This window comes from Triticum dicoccoides, chromosome 7B, assembly GCF_002162155.2.
Source record: "Triticum dicoccoides isolate Atlit2015 ecotype Zavitan chromosome 7B, WEW_v2.0, whole genome shotgun sequence".
Taxonomy (NCBI): Eukaryota; Viridiplantae; Streptophyta; class Magnoliopsida; order Poales; family Poaceae; genus Triticum; species Triticum dicoccoides.
The window spans coordinates 400,514,735-400,531,857 of record NC_041393.1 but is presented as its reverse complement, the minus strand read 5'-3'; positions in this window follow the sequence as shown (position 1 = coordinate 400,531,857).

Below are 17,123 nucleotides of genomic sequence, written 5' to 3'. Positions count from 1 at the left end.
GAGAGTGTTGGGTTTTCAAGCAGGCCGACAAGCTAAATGCCGAACACAAGGGGAGGGAGACACCAAGTGAAGACGAGGATGAGCCTCGCCAGACGAACACTAGAGGACAAAAAAAATTCCCACCAGAAGTCAAAACAGTGAATATGATTTACGCAACTCACGTTCCAAAGAGTAGGCACAAAGGCGCACTCCGAGACGTATACGCTGTGGAGCCCTTAGCCCCAAAATTCAATCCCTGGTCGGCCTGCCCGATCACCATTGATCGCAGGGATCATTCAACTGGTATCCGGCACGGAGGATCGGCTGCCTTGGTGCTCGACTCAATAATTGATGGATACCATCTCACTCGAGTCCTTATGGACGACGGCAGTAGTCTAATCCTGATATATCAGTACACTATCCGCAAAATGGGGATAGACCCGTCAAGAATCAGCCTAAGCAATACTACCTTTATAGGAGTGATACCAGGCGTCGAGGCCCGCTGTATGGGCTCTCTAGTACTATAGGTTGTATTCGGTTCTCCCAACAACTTCAGAAGCGAGGAACTAACCTCCGACATCGCTCCATTCTGAAGCGGCTATCACGCACTACTCAGAAGAACGGCCTTTGCTCATTTTAATGCAGTACCGCACTACGCCTACCTTAAACTTAAGATGCCCGGTCCACGTGGCGCCATCATAGTTAGCGGAAATACAGAGTGTTCCTTACGCGCGAAAGAATACGTGGCGACTCTCGCATCCAAACACTGAGCGGCTCCTCCAACAAGAATAAACGGTCGTCAAGACCACGTACACGGTTAGACGAGTCCGGCACTCCACTAGATATAACAGCCCATATAAACCCGAGCTGGGGATACCCCCATAAGTGGTGCCAGGGGCTGCTCGCAAAAAAGAAGAAGCCCTTTGTTTGGCTCGACCCTATTAATACAATAGCATATTGCATTTTCATGGTTCATTCAGATTAACCAACTCCTCGCACCTAGTCTTTCACCTGGGTTTCCCCCCTTTTTGCAGATGATCATCGTGCTACACCCTTCCAGGATATGGCACAACGGAGATAAAGGTGCAGACGTGCAGTAGGGCCCCGCTCAAAGGTTTCTCTTTAGATTAAGACCCTGCGTAAACCTTTTTTAATGTCTCTTGTTGCTTCTTCCCCTCCGGACACTTAACACAACCAGGAGGGATACTGGCGTTCTTGACACTTTGTCACGCCAGACTAATGCATGTACCTGGAAACACAGGGCTCATTATCGAGGACGTTATTCAGCCCAGCATATGTTGTAAAGTCCGAATACCTTAGGGAGTGTTCGGCGTCGCGAGTTTGGCCTGATATGCATCAGCTCCGAATCATGTCTTTGGTCAAATGTTGGGTTTGCCCGGCTCCCGTGTTTTGCTACCTTACGTTCCGCTCTATCGGCTAAGGCGGCACCGGGAGAACTACTGTGATTGTGCCCTGGTTCATCTGGACGAGCACCTCAGTAGAGAAAGCCGATAACTGACTGTCATGATACAACGAGACTGGTCAACCACTCGATGACTCATCGGAATCTTTGCGATTCCTCCGCATTAACGAAGAGATGGTTTCCCAGTCATGTACGTATGCACACCACATTTGGATAAACGCGGAAGTACCAGGGGCTATATGGCAGCCCCACCGTCAAACTCCTATGGGTAAGTGAAAGTGTTAAAGCTATATAGTCCGATTGCCTGGTTCGCCACGCTATCACCTCCTTAACGGACCAAGACGTTGGATCAAGTGTGGCTACGCATTTTCTCGGACACCCCCGCATTATATGCGTGGGGACTGAAGCCCACGACTGCAAACTTTCAGGTTATATACATACGTAAACGGCCGCACATGAGGCGTTATAATACTTTCAGGCAAAATTATAAACACAACCTTCATAATCAAAATAGCATTGTTTTTACAACAGAGATACATGTCACTCGAACATGGCATTCTTCGAGCACTGAGCCTCTATTAAATGGGTGCCTTCTAGGACTTCTTCAAAATAGTGCTCGGCTGGGTGCTGGCCTCCCGCCGAACCCCGGGTTGCAATAGCGGTGGTTTATGATAATCCCCAAGTGCAGGGAATCATCGTAGCAATTCCCAAAGGTGGAAGTGATAAGTATGGAGTGTCAAACCCACAATGAGCTAAAGGTAAGACCAATATTCTCTCAAGCCCTATCTGCCACTGATACGACTCTACGTGCACCGTACGTTTGCTTCTACTAGAAACAAGAATAAAACTGTGTTGTGGGTATAAAGAGGATAACTTTATATGATTCGGAGAACTAAAATATATAAGTAGGTGCTGTTATCATAAATTTAGAATATATTACTAAATAATATAAATAGCGAGTGTGGAATAATGGTGGATCGGTGTGCGGAATTGTCCTAAGCATTTGTTAAGAAGATCAATAGTCATCATTGCAATTTCATATGAGGGAGTGGCATAAACTAACATACTTTTCCTACTTGGATCATATGCACTTATGACTGGAACTCTGATGACCCGCAAGTATACGGGATAGTTGTAGCCTCTTTCGATAAGTAAGAGTGTCGAACCCAACGAGGAGCTAAAGGTTGAACAAATACTCTCTCAAGTCCTATCGGCCACGGATACGACTCTACACACGCTTGACGTTCGCTTTACCTAGAACAAGTATGAAACTAGAAGTACTTGGAAGGTGTGATAGGATAGGTTTGCAAGATAATAAAGAACACGTAAATAAAAGGTGGGGGCTGTCTAGATAAAGATGCAATAAAGTAACTATAGCGAGTGTGGAAAAGTGGTGGTAGGAGTTGTGGAATTGTCCCTAAGCAATTGACTATGTTACTAGACCGGTAATCACTATTGCAATTATATTTGAGGGAGAGGCATAAGCTTACATACTTTCTCTACTTGGATCATATGCACTTATGATTGGAACTCTAGCAAGCATCCGCAACTACTAAAGATTCATTAAGGTAAAACCCAACCATAGCATTAAAGCATCAAGTCCCCTTTATCCCATACGCAAACAACCTACTTACTCGGGTTTGTGTTTCAGTCACTCACGCAACCCACTATAAGAAAATCATGAACGCATTGCAACACCCTACAGCGGGAATCCCTCACGCTTGCGCGACACAGTGGGCACCACAGGACAGCACCAATAATAAAACATGCAACTCAAACCAATCATAGGAATTCATCAATCACCGATAGGACAACAAAAATCTACTCATACATCATAGGATGGCAACACATCATTGGAAAATAATATGAAGCATAAAGCACCATGTGAAGTAGAGGGTACAATGGGATGCGGGAGAGTGGACCGCTGGATATAGATGGGGGAAGGTGATGGAGATGTTGGTGAAGATGGCGGAGGTGTTGGTGAAGATCGCGGTGATGATGATGGCCCCCGGCAGCGCTCCGGCGCCACCGGAAGCAAGGGGGAGAGAGCCCCCCTTCTTCTTCTTATTCTTCCTTGACCTTCTTCCTAGATGGGATAAGGGTTTCCCCTCTGGTCCTTGGATCCCATGGCTTGGGAGGGGCGAGAGCCCCTCCGAGATTGGATCTATCTCTCTGTTTCTGCGTTCTCTGATTCTACCCCTTCACCGTTTCTTAAATATCCGGAGATCCATAACTCCGATTGGGGTGAATCTTTCGCCCAGATCTTTCTCATAAAATTAGCTTTCTTGAGCCAGAAGAAGAGCGTCAACCTCCTTACAGGTGGACCACGAGGGTCAGGGGCGCGCCTGGGGGGTGGGGGGGGGGGGTAGGGCGCGCCCCCTACCTCGTGACCACCTCGGACACCGTCTCGCGTTGATTTTACTTCCCGAAAATCATAAAAATTCCAAAAAAATCTCCGTCCATTTTTATCCCGTTTGGACTCCGTTTGATATTGGGTTTCTATGAAACAAAAAACATGCAACAGGCAGGAACTGGCACTGGGCACTGGATCAATAAGTTAGTCCCAAAAATAATATAAAAAGTTGCCAAAAAGTATATGAAAGTGAATAATATTGGCATGGAACAATCAAAAATTATAGATACGATGGAGACGTATCAAACTCTAGCAAGCGTCCGCAAATACTAAAGATTCATTAAGGTAAAACCCAACCATAGCATTAAAGCATCAAGTCTCCTTTTATCCCATACACAACAACCCCCTTACTCGGGTTTGTGTTTCAGTCACTCACGCAACCCACTATAAGTGAATCATGCACGTATTGCAACACCCTACAGCGGGAATCCCTCACGCTTGCGTGACACGGAGGGCACCATAGGACAGCACCAAAATAAAACATACAACTCGTACCAATCTAGATCACCAATCAACTCAAGGACAAAAGATATCTACTCAAAACATCATAAGATGGCAACACATCATTGGATCATAATATGTAGCATAAAGCACCATGTTCAAGTAGGGGTTACAGCGGGGTACAGGAGAGTGGACCGCGTAAAAGAGATGACGATGGTGATGATGATGGTGATGTTGATGAAGACGATCAGCGCGGCGATGATTCCCCTCCTGATGGCACTCCGGTGCCACCAAGAGAGAGGAGGAGAGGTTCTCCCCCTTATGCTTCCTCCTCCATGGCTTTCCCTCTCTGGTCCTTGGCCTTCATGGCGATGATGGCCCCTGCGAGATCCTCCTCCATGGCCTTCGGTGATGATGGCCCCCTCCGGTAGGGTGCCAGAGAGGGCCTAGATTGATTTCTCGTGGCTACAGAGGCTTGCGGCGGTGGAACATCCGATCTGGGTTAATTCCCGAAGGTTTATGTATTTATAGGAATTTTTGGCGTTGGTTTCATGTCAGGAAGGTCTTCGGGCTGTCCACGAGATAGGGGGGCACGCCCTAGGGGGGGGGGGGCGGCCCCCACTCTTGTGGGCAGCCCGGGACTCTTCTGGCCCAACTCCGATGCTCCGTGGTCTTCTTTTGGTCCATAAAAAGTCCTCAAAAATTGGCACGTCAATTGGACTCCATTTGGTATCCCTTTTCTGTAAAACACTAAAACAAGGAGAAAACAGAAGCTGGCACTGGGCTCTAGGTTAATAGGTTAGTCCCAAAAATCATATAAAATGGCATATAAATGCATATGAAACATCATAGATGGATAATATAATAGCATAAATACTTCATAAATTATAGATACGTTGGAGACGTATCAGTTTCCATCCCTGCCCAGTATGTTTTACACACGGGTAAGAGCCATCCGCGCACCCTCTATGCACGCCGACCTCTTCACCACATCGATATGCGACACAACACCAAGGAATTGTTGCACTAAACCAAAGTAGTTGTCCAGCCTTGGTCCTCGCGGCCAAAGATGATCCACGACAGACCTCATAGCAAGCCCGAACAACCTATGGAGCTCGGCCCATGCGGCCATCCTTTCATTCAATGGCAGCGGACGCGTCGGGGCACTAAACTGCGACCAGAATAACCTTTCCACCTTATGGTCTTTCCATTCTTTGTAAAATTCGGTCGCATCAGCAACACTCTTTGCCAGGTCCGCATATGCGTCCGCAGCGCTCCACAACTGATCCAGAGGGGCATACTTTGGATCGCCGAACTTCATTCGCAACAAATAGGGCCTCCCAGCCATGATATCTCCGGCTTCACGAAGCTCCTCCCTTATACCTCTCATTTCAGAGCGGGTTTCCTTGGCTGCCTCCCGGGCCTTCTTCAGGTTAGGCGCTTTCGCTTGGTTTTCCTTCTCAAGAAGCTCATGGCGGTCGGCGGCATCTTTCAGCTCAGCAACCATCTGGGCTATCTTTTCTTCGCTCTGGCGATGAGTAGCCTGTTCGGCTCTCAACTCTTCGACCGCCTTCAGAGCGGCCGCATCACTTATTCGGGCTTGCTCCTTGGCTCGGGCAAGCTCCGCCCGAAGGGTCTCTATGGCTGCAGCGCCATCTACAGTCACAACATATTATAGATAGTAGCATCATGCTCCTCTTAAATATTTGCTGACAAGTTAAACATACATACCCTGGGCCTCGTCAAGCCGCTTGTTAACAAGCGCGATGTCGACATCGGCCATGTCAAGCTGCCGCTTTAGTTCGGCAAAATCAGCAGTCCGGTCAGCCGCCTGTAGATAAAACAACGCGATTATTACCAGAGATTATGATCCTCTGTTCGCCACCTTTGGATGGCAACCAGAGTCTCAGGGGCTACTATCTACACAGAGCACACCTAGCATGTGCGGTAATGTAAAAAATACATATATTATTTTTTGCGTACCTCAAGGCCTCTCAGTAGACTCGTAAAAGCTTCATTCAAACCTCTTTGGGCGGATCAAATCCTCTCAACCACCGTACCCATTAAGGCATGATGTGTCTCTGAGATGGCCGCTTGCTCCAGAAGACCCATCAGTGTGTCCGGCTGTGTGCCGGACAATCCCGGACTCCTCGTGAAGCTCTCCTTGGGAGCTGGTTATTCCGGACTATGGGCAGCCGAAGTGCCAACTTCTGGCCTTGGCGGATCAGGAGAAATCCTCCGTGACGACACCTCAGGGTCATTCGCCCCATGTGGCAGGGAGGCAGGAGGTGTCTCACTCTCCATCATCTCCGGAGGAAGATCCCCCAAAGAAGAACTCTGTGGAGAAGGGCTACGAGCCGGACTGCAACAAATATGTCACGGTTATTATTCTCAAAGACAAAACAGGATATACTTACCAAAGTACCTTTTTCACTTACAGCTCGGTTGAGGGCGGGCCCCCTTGCGGGCGTTGTATGGTAAGGATGCCCTTTGGGGTAGGCCCCCCTGGCGAGGATTTCTTCCCTTGCTTGGAAACCTTCGTTTCCAAGTTTTCGGAGGCGGCCCTTTTCTTACCGTGGGGAGAGGGGATTTTGGATTCACCTCCCCGATTATCCTCCTTTGCGGAGGCACATACTCCCCCGATCTGGATGTGTAAAGTATGAAGCCCATCGGTGGCTTCTCTATTCCTCCCCTCATCTTCTCCTGATGGCACCTGATACGGCGCGCGCTCAAGCATCCTGATCAACAAAGGATCTGGCGAGCCTTCGGGAAGGCGAGCCTTCGGGAAGAGGGGCCGAACACCTAATCCTCTCCGCCTTCCTTATCCATGTAATGCCCCGGATTCGATGCGCCAGGTGTCCTCCAGTTATTCACCGTCGTTGCCATGTTAGTTGCTTGCGGGTTGCATTTTGCCATGCCATCATCTGCATTTCATCTGCATGTTTTCAAAACTTGCATCCATTCGGGTTCCGCCGGTTCTCTCCATTGTCCGTTCTGAGTCCGACGACACTCACACGTGCCCCGTCGCCCCTCTCGGACCTTGTTTCGTGAGTGGGATAAAAAAGTTCTTGGAATGGACCAAGGTTTGCCGAGTGGCCTTGGTATAGCACCGGTAGACCGCCCGTCAAATTTCGTTCCATTTGGAGGTCGTTTGATGCCCCAACGGTTAACTGCATAGCCCGAAACCCCTCTCTCTTTGCAGCCCAGCCCCTCTTCACCACAGCCCATGAGCCCATCAAAAAAACCCCATGCTCTCGGTCGTTCGATCATGATCGCGTGGGTGAAAACCGCTCCTCATTTGGACTCTCCTAGCTCCCTCTACCTACAAATATGCGCATCTCCCCGTCCAAATCTCACAGTCCAAACCCTAGATTTCATCCCCCGCCGCCACCGGACACGTCCGGCCTCACTAGGTAGATCCCGCCGCCGCCCGCAACCAATCCGGGCACGCCACGTGTCCCCCGCCACCTCTCTCCTCCGCGCCCCGCCGCCAGGCCTGCCGGGGCCCGGATTGGGCCCTCCCGGCCCGCGCGCCCGAGCCGCTCGATGCCCGCTCGCTAGCGCCTCGTCTCTGCCCCGCCGCTTCGCCGCTCGCCGGCGCCCCGCCTTCGCGCCGGCGACCGCGCCGCCTTGCGCGCCCCGACCCGCGCCGGCCCCGTGCCACCTTTCACTGGTGCGCCCGCCTCCGACGATCGGCGCCGCGCCTCTGGCGACCGCGCCCCTCCCCTCCGGCCTCCTCCGCCTCCCAGCTCACCGCCAGCCCCGTCTCCGGCCAGATCCGGCCAGGGGATGGCTGGATCCACCTCGCCTCGCCCATCTCCAGCCATCTCCCTCCTCTCCAGCGAGCATCTCCGGTGAACCTCGAAGTCCGCGCCCAAAGCCCTAGATCCAGATCCAAAATAAGGTTGACCTCATTTTTCATCTAAGTCCCTGAGTTTTCAACATTCTAGTGCATTATTCATCATGCCATAACTTCTCGTGTGTAGCTCCGATTTGTGCATATAATATATCAAAATGTTAATCATGAGATGCTCTTCATTTCATTCCATTGTGCCATGCTTGTTTGAGTTCATCTTGATGCCTAAATCATCATTGCAAAAGTGCTATATGATGTTAATCTGCTGTCTGTTAACAGAACTTGGTGATTTGTCTTTTTCATTGCATTTTGTGTGTGCATCTTATGAGCTTGATGTCTACATGAGTTTTGAGCTACATCATGCCTTTAGTATTAGCATGCCATGCCTTTGTTTGCCATGTTAAGTTCTTGTAACATGTTGTTTGATAGCTCTAAACATTGCAACCTGATGCCATGTCCAGTGATTTCTGCCAAGTCTGCAAAACTATTATTATTTACAATCTTGCCATGTCCTTTTGAGCATGTTATAGTGTTTTATGGAGATAGCTCAGTGTTCAGGTTTTGTCATGCTTTACCTGTACTTTATGTCTATGCCTTTTGTTTCCATGTTGAGGTGCTATAGCATATTGTTTTGATGCTTGCTAGATGCCTAGTTGCTGTTTTGGACAGCTTGTCCTTTAAACTTGTTTCATGTGTATGTGTTGTACCGTTGCTCTGTTTTGAGCATGCCCTATATGAAAATTGCTTAGAATTGCATGTAGTTTCATCTTATCATGTTGCATCCTTGTTTTTAGAGTGTTTGCTTGATGTTTGAATGCCTTTTGCATCAATGCCATGTTTGACTTGTTTTGCTCATATCTTCTAGGCCGTAGCTCCGAATTAAATGAACTTTATATGTATCTTGACTAGAATCTCGTGTAGATCATCTTGGTGCACATTAACTTTCTGTTTAACAACTTGAACATAAGGTTTATTCAGTTCTGGACCAATTTCTAAATTTGCATATGACGACTTACCGGATTAGTTCTATGTTGTTTCCGGCCTCATTTAAACTTGCTTTGATGTGTTGCTCTTGTATGCATCATCTCTTGCCATGAGTAGATTCATGTAGCCTTGTCATGCATCATACTTGGTTGAGCATCATGCCATGTCTATGTGTTGTGTGTTTACCTTGTTGTTTGCCTCTTTCCGGTTGTGCTCCTTCTCGTTAGTTCCTATTTCGTTGCGATCGTGAGGACTTGTTCGTCTATGCTTGGTTCGTCTTCGTGGCTTCATCTTATTCATGGACTCGTTCTTCTTCCTAGCGGGATTTCAGGCAAGATGACCGTTACTCTGGATCTCACTACTATCATTGCTATGCTAGTTGCTTCGTTCTATTGCTTTGCAGCGCTACCTATCTCTTGTCTATCAAGCCTCCCAGATTGCCATGTCAGCCTCTAACCTTTTTTACCTTCCTAGCAAACCATTGTTTGGCTATGTTACCACTTTTGCTCAGCCCCTCTTATAGCGTTGTTAGTTGCAGGTGAAGTTGAAGATTGCCCCATGATGGACAGAATTATGTTGGGATATCACAATATCTCTTATTTAATTAATGCATCTATATACTTGGTAAAGGGTGGAAGGCTCGGCCTTATGCCTGGTGTTTTGTTCCACTCTTGCCGCCCTAGTTTCCGTCATACCGGTGTTATGTTCCTTGATTTTGCATTCCTTACGCGGTTGGGTGATTTATGTGACCCCCTTGACAGTTCGCTTTGAATGAAACTCCTCCAGGAAGGCCCAACCTTGGTTTTACTTTTGCCTCACCTAGCCTTTTTCCCTTGGGAGTCGCGCTCCTGAGGGTCATCTTTATTTAGCCCCCCGGGCAGTGCTCCTCGGAGTGTTGGTCCAAACTAGAGCACCGTGCGGGACCATCCCTTGGCAACTTGGGTTACGTCGGTACCTGTATGCTTTGCTTATCCGGTGTGTCCTGAGAACGAGATACGTGCGACTCCTATCGGGATTGTCGACACATCGGGCGGCTTTGCTGGTCTTGTTTTACCATTGTCGAAATGTCTTGTAAACCGGGATTCCGAGACTGATCGGGTCTTCCCGGAAGAAGGAATATCCTTCGTTGACCGTGAGAGCTTATAATGGGCTAAGTTGGTACACCCCTGCAGGGTATAAACTTTCAAGAGCCATGCCCGCGGTTATGTTGAAGATGGGAATTTGTTAATGTCCGGTTGTAGAAAACTTGACACCAGATTCGAATTAAAACGCATTAACCGCGTGTGTAGCTGTGATGTTCTCTTTTCGGCGGAGTCCGGGAAGTGAACATGGTTTGGTTTATGTTTGACGTAAGTAGGAGTTCATGATCACTTCTTGATCATTGCTAGCTTCACGACCGTTCCGTTGCTTCTCTTCTCGCTCTTATTTGCGTATGTTAGCCACCATATCATGCTTAGTCGCTGCTGCAACCTCACCACTTTACCCCTTCCTTACCCATTTAAGCTTTGCTAGTCTTGATACCCATGGTAATGGGATTGCTGAGTCCTTGCTGCTCACAGATTACTACAACAACAGTTGTAGGTACAGGTTATGCGATGATCATGACGCGAGAGCGATTCTTGTTTGTTCTGAGTTCTTCTTCTGCTTCGACGTTCAGGGGAAAGGTTCCAGGTCGGCAGCCTGGGCTAGCAGGGTGGATGTCGTTTGAGTTTCTGTTTGTGTTTCATCCGTAGTTGGATGGTGCTCTTATGTAAGATGATGTTGTATTCGTGTGGCATTGTATGCCTTTTGTATGTATCCCCATCTATTATGAAATGTTGATGTAATGATATCCACCTTGCCAAAGCGTGTCAATATGTGGTTCTATCCTTGGTGGGACCTTCGAGTCTCTTTAGGATAGTATCGCATATTGGGCGTGACAATCCAGTCCTGGCAGAGAGCAATCTTTCTGGAAGATGTTCTACCAAATTTAAAGGACGGTGTGTTTGGTTGCGGAATTACTTACTTGGGTATCTGGACGGTTGCAGTTGAGACACACATCCTGATGGTGTCCGGACACTTTATTCGTGATCCGAAGAACAACCCATACATCTCTTTGAGAATCAGGCTAAAGAATTGTTGAATGGTTCATGGTCCTTCTGGGTTGAACTCCCACATACGGAGAGGTCGACGTTGACAGGGCAGGACCTGACGAACCAGCATTACTTGCATTATCTTGACGAGACTGACGTCCTTCTTAAGAAGGTCTCGGATGCGTCTTTGCAGCATCAGCACATCAATGACTGGCCCCCAGTCCAGCCCGTTGTTTACCCATGACACCAGTTGTGGCGAAGGGCCCGAGCGGAACGCTGGAGCGGCTGCCCGCTTTGTACCTCGGGGAGCTGTGATATAAAACCACTCCCGTTGCCATAAGTCAGAAGTTTCTGTGAAGGAACCCTTTGGCCATGGAGCATCGATGCCTTTGCTTATTATAGCGCCTTCGCACTCCGCGTGACGCCCGTCGATCACCTTCGGCCTCACATTGAAAGTCTTGAGCCATAGGCCGAAGTGGGGGGTGATGCGGAGGAAGGCTTCACACACGACGATAAACGACGAGATGTGAAGGATGGAGTCCGGAGCTAGATCATGGAAATCTAGCCCGTAATAGAACATGAGTCCTCTTATGAAGGGATCAAGAATAAAACCTAGTCCTCGGAGGAAGTGGGAAATAAATACGACACTCTCGTTGGGTTTGGGAGTGGGGATGACCTGCCCTTGAGCAGGCAACCTATGCGGGATTTCGGCGGTGAGATACCTGGCCTCCCTAAGCTTCTTGATGTCATCCTCTGTGAGAGAGGAGGCCATCATCGGCCTTTAAGGTTGGATCCGGACATGGTCGAATGTCCGTAGTGCTTAGGATTGAGCCTTGGGTGTTGGAACTCGAGGTGCGGGAGGGGAAGGATCGAGCGTGGGAAGAAAAGGACAATCATTGACCCCCTTATAAAGAGGACGAATATCAAGCGTCCCCCGCGTGACCGTTTGGGACTTGCCTAAAATCGAGGAGTTATATTAAACAAGCGCGGTTGGGTTACCCACGCCCGCATTGATGAGAATCCCGCGATAAGGGGACATGATCTCTGCTTTAACAAGACCTGCCAGTAAAACCGCCTCACGAAACGTGCAGTGGCAAGTTGTGAAAAAGGGTTCGAATAAAGACCGGGCCGTAGCGTGATGTCACGCTATAAAAGTTGTCAGAAGATTAGATTTGTGGAATATTATGCTCTCTACGGTGGTATGTGGAATTTGTTTTGCAGAGCTGGACACGGTTCTTGTGTTCAAAATCTTCTATGGAGTATTCGGAGAAGGAACCCGCCTTGCAATGCCGAAGACAATCTGCGCGCTGGACTCATCGTCATTGAAGCCTGGTTCAGGGGCTACTAAGGGAGTCCTGGATTAGGGGGTCCTCGGACAGCCGGACTATATACTTTGGCCGGACTATTGGACTATGAAGATACAAGATTGAAGACTTCCCACCATGTCCGGATGGGACTCTCCTTTGCGTGGAAGGCAAGCTTGGCAATTCGGATATGTAGATTTCCTTCTCTGTAACCGACTCTGTGTAACCCTAGCCCCCTCCGATGTCTATATAAACTGGAGGGTTTAGTCCGTAGGACAACAACAATCATAATCATAGGCTAGCTTCTAGGGTTTAGCCTCTACGATCTCGTGGTAGATCAACTCTTGTAATACTCATATCATCAAGATCAATCAAGTAGCAAGTAGGGTATTACCTCCATCGAGAGGGCCCGAACCTGGGTAAAACATCGTGGCCCCTGCCTCCTGTTACCATAAGCCTTAGATGCACAGTTCGGGACCCCCTACCCGAGATCCGCCAGTTTTGACACCGACTGTCGGTGTCGACCTCCAGTACACCACCGGTAGTCCCAGCATAGATCAAAAGGTTGCCGTTGCCTAGTTGTGCATGCACCATCATGTCCTCATCTACCACTACTGCATGGCCAGAGAGCCTTGCGACCGTTTCAACAGGTTTGTCAATAGCATCGACTACAAGTTCGCCATGGTGGAAACCACCGATGATGTAAAAGCGCTAAGTGTTACGGGCTTGGCCTGCGAGAACCTTGTCAAAATCCGTGACTACTACAGGGTATGAGGCAGCACGAAGAAGGACTCCCTGGTCGAACTCGCCTCGGCCATCATCATCCCCTACTACGAAAAGATGAAGCAGGATGCTTAGAGAACAAGTGCCGTATCCTGGCACAGGGCCTGAATGCAGCGACTGGATCAACCTCACCTCAGGTTCGCGGCCAAGAGCGTGTACACATGCTACGAGATGCACAGGCGGATCGTTGACATGAGGAAGTGCCTCCTTACCCAAATCGACTAGCTCGGATCGAGCCACAAGCAGAGCAAGCGTCACAAGAAGTAGATGATGATCAGATGCTCGTTTATGCTAGTTAATCATGCATGTAATATATAGTTTACTTTATTGGTGTGTGGAAGTGTCATGTGTGTAGTACCCACTTATGAAATTATGCATGTAATAGTTTACTTTGGTGTGTGCCAATGCCATGGTTGTAGTAGCCACCTATGTAATTGGATGTTTAATTTGGTTAATCATGCATGTAATATATATGTTGTTGTCCTGTATGCAGTCCCACCGCACAACACACACATCTTATTAGCAGCAATCGTGTGTGTTATTATCGGTCTTCGCACACATTTCTGATTACAGACCTGTTTGCCGCGTATCACACACATCTTGTTATATTGAACCGTTTATGTTCTCTTGTGTCAACACAAACAGTTCATCCGCATGAACCGCATGCCGTATATCGCACACACCTTGATTTGGCTGACAGTTTCTTTTGTGTTGCCTAATCACAAATAGTTCATCCTAGTGAACCGTATGCTATTTATCGCACACACCTTCATCTGGCTGCTCGTTTCTTTTGTTGCTCCTCATCGCAAATGGTTAATTGCACTGAACCATATGCCCTACATCACACACAGAACAAAAATCTAAATCGTGTTTGATGCATCCGTCATCGCAAATGTTTTGCACCTTTTTTGATAGTTTTTTTACACCACCGTCTACGATTAATGCATCGCACACAGTTTCGTCAAAGGGTCTCTGATCATAGTGTCGCATTAGCAGCATCCTGCAGTAGTGCATGGACTGAGCACTATAGGTGGAATAGAATGGTGGTTGTGGACAAGACAAAAAGGAGAAGATAGTCTCACATCAACTAGGCGTATCGACTGGGTATGGAGATTCCCATCAATAGATATCAATGTGAGTGAGTAGGGATTTCCATGCAATGGATGCACTAGAGCTATAAGTGTATGAAAGTTAAAAAAGCTAAGTGGGTGTGCATCTTTGAGGAAGCCCATCTTTGGAATATACAAGCCAAGTTCTATAATGAAAAATCCCCACTAGTATATGAAAGTGACAACATAGGAGACTCTCTATCATGAAGATCATGGTGCTACTTTGAAGCACAACCCCTTCTCTCTTTTTATCTCATTTTTTTATTTGGGCCTACTCCTTTTTTTGGCCTCTTTTTCGTCCGGAGTCTCATCCCGACTTGTGGGGGAATCATAGTCTACATCATCCTTTCCTCACATGGGACAATGCTCTAATAATGAAGATCATCACACTTTTATTTACTTACAACACAAGAATTACAACTCAATACTTAGAACAAAATATGACTCTATGTGAATGCCTCCGGTGGTGTACCGGGATGTGCAATGAATTAAGAGTGACATGTATGTAAGAATTATGAACGGTGGCTTTGCCACAAATACAATGTCAACTACATGATCATGAAAAGCTACATGACAATGATGGAGCATGTCATAGTAAATGGAACGATGGAAAGTTGCATGACAATATATCTCGGAATGGCTATGGAAATGCCATAATAGGTAGGTATGGTGGCTGTTTTGAGGAAGGTATATGGTGGGTGTATGGTATCGGCGAAAGTTGCGCGACACAAGAGAGGCTAGAAATGATGGAAGGGTGAGAGTGCTTATAATCCATGGACTCAACATTAGTCATAAAGAACTCACATACTTATTGCAAAAATCTATTAGTTACCGAAACGAAGTACTACGCGCATGCTCCTAGGGGGATAGATTGGTAGGAAAAGACCAAAGACCATCGCTCGTCCCCGACTGCCACTCATAAGGAAGACAATCAATAAATAAATCATGCTCCAACTTCATCACATAATGGTTCACCATACGTGCATGCTACTGGAATCACAAACTTTAACACAAGTATCTCTCAAATTCACAACTACTCTACTAGCATTACTCTAATATCACCATCTTCATATCTCAAAACAATCATAAATAATCAAACTTCTCATAGTATTCAATGCACTTCATATGAAAGTTTTTATTATATCCATCTTGGATGCCCATCATATTAGGACTAATTTTATAACCAAAGAAAATTACCATGCTGTTCTAAAAGACTCTCAAAATAATATAAGTGAAGCATGAGAGTTCAACAATTTCTATAAAATAAAACCACCCCCGTGCTCTAAAAAGATATAAGTGAAGCACTAGAGCAATATTGTGTAGCTCAAAAGATATAAGTGAAGCACATAGAGTATTCTAATAAATCACGATTCATGCGTGTTCCTCCCAAAAGGTGTGTACAACAAGGATGATTGTGGTAAAATAAAAATCAAAGACTCAAATCATACAAGACGCTCCAAGCAAAACACATATCATGTGGTGAATAAAAATATAGCCTCAAGTAAAGTTACCAATAGACGAAGACGAAAGAGGGGATGCCTTCCGGGGCATCCCCAAGCTTAGGCTTTTGGTTGTCCTTGAATTTTACCTTGGGGTGCCTTGGGCATCCCCAAGCTTAGGCTCTTGCCACTCCTTATTCCAAAGTCCATCAAATCCTTACCCAAAACTTGAAAACTTCACAACACAAAACTTCAACAGAAAATCTCATGAGCTCCGTTAGTATAAGAAAATAAATCACCACTTTAAGGTACTGTTGTGAACTCATTCTTTATTTATATTGGTGTAAAACCTACTGTATTCCAACTTCTCTATGGTTCACCCCCCCCCCCCGATACTACTCATAGATTCATCAAAATAAGCAAACAACACGCGGAAAACAGAATCTGTCAAAAACAGAACAGTCTGTAGTAATCTATAACTTTCAAATACTTCTGTAACTCCAAAAATTCTGAAAGAAATTGGTGGACGTGAGTAATTTGTCCATTAATCTTCTGCAAAAATAATCAACTTAAAATCACTCTTCTATAAACAATGACAGGTATTCTCGTGAGCGCAAAGTTTCTGTTTTTTACAGCAAGATCGCATTAACTTTCACCCAAGTCTTCCCAAAGGTTCTACTTGGCACAAACACTAATAAACATAAAACTGTTGGGGAACGTAGCAGAAATTCAAAAAATTTCTACACATCACCAAGATCAATCTATGGAGTAATCTAGCAACGAGGGAAAGGGGAATGCATCTACATACCCTTGTAGATCGCTAAGCGGAAGCGTTCAAGTGAACGGGGTTGATGGAGTCGTACTCGTCGTGATCCAAATCACTGATGATCCTAGTGCCGAATGGACGGCACCTCCGCGTTCAACACACATACAGCCCGGTGACGTCTCCCATGCCTTGATCCAGCAAGGAGAGAGGGAGAGGTTGGGGAAGACTCCATCCAGCAGCAGCACGACGGCGTGGTGGTGGTGGAGGAGCGTGGCACTCCAGCAGGGCTTCATCAAGCACCGCAAGAGACGAGGAGGGAGAGGGGTAGGGCTATGCCAAGAGGGAGATCAAATCATGTGTTGGGCAGCCTCGAAACCTCAAGTATATATAGGGGGAGAGGAGGGGCTGTGCCCCCACCTAGGGTTCCCTCCCTGGGGGCGGCGGCAGCCCCCAGATCCCATCTGGGTGGCGGCCAAAGGGGGAGAGAGGGGGGCGCACCTAGGGTGGGCCTTAGGGCCCATCTGGACCTAGGGTTTGCCCCTTCCCACTCTCCC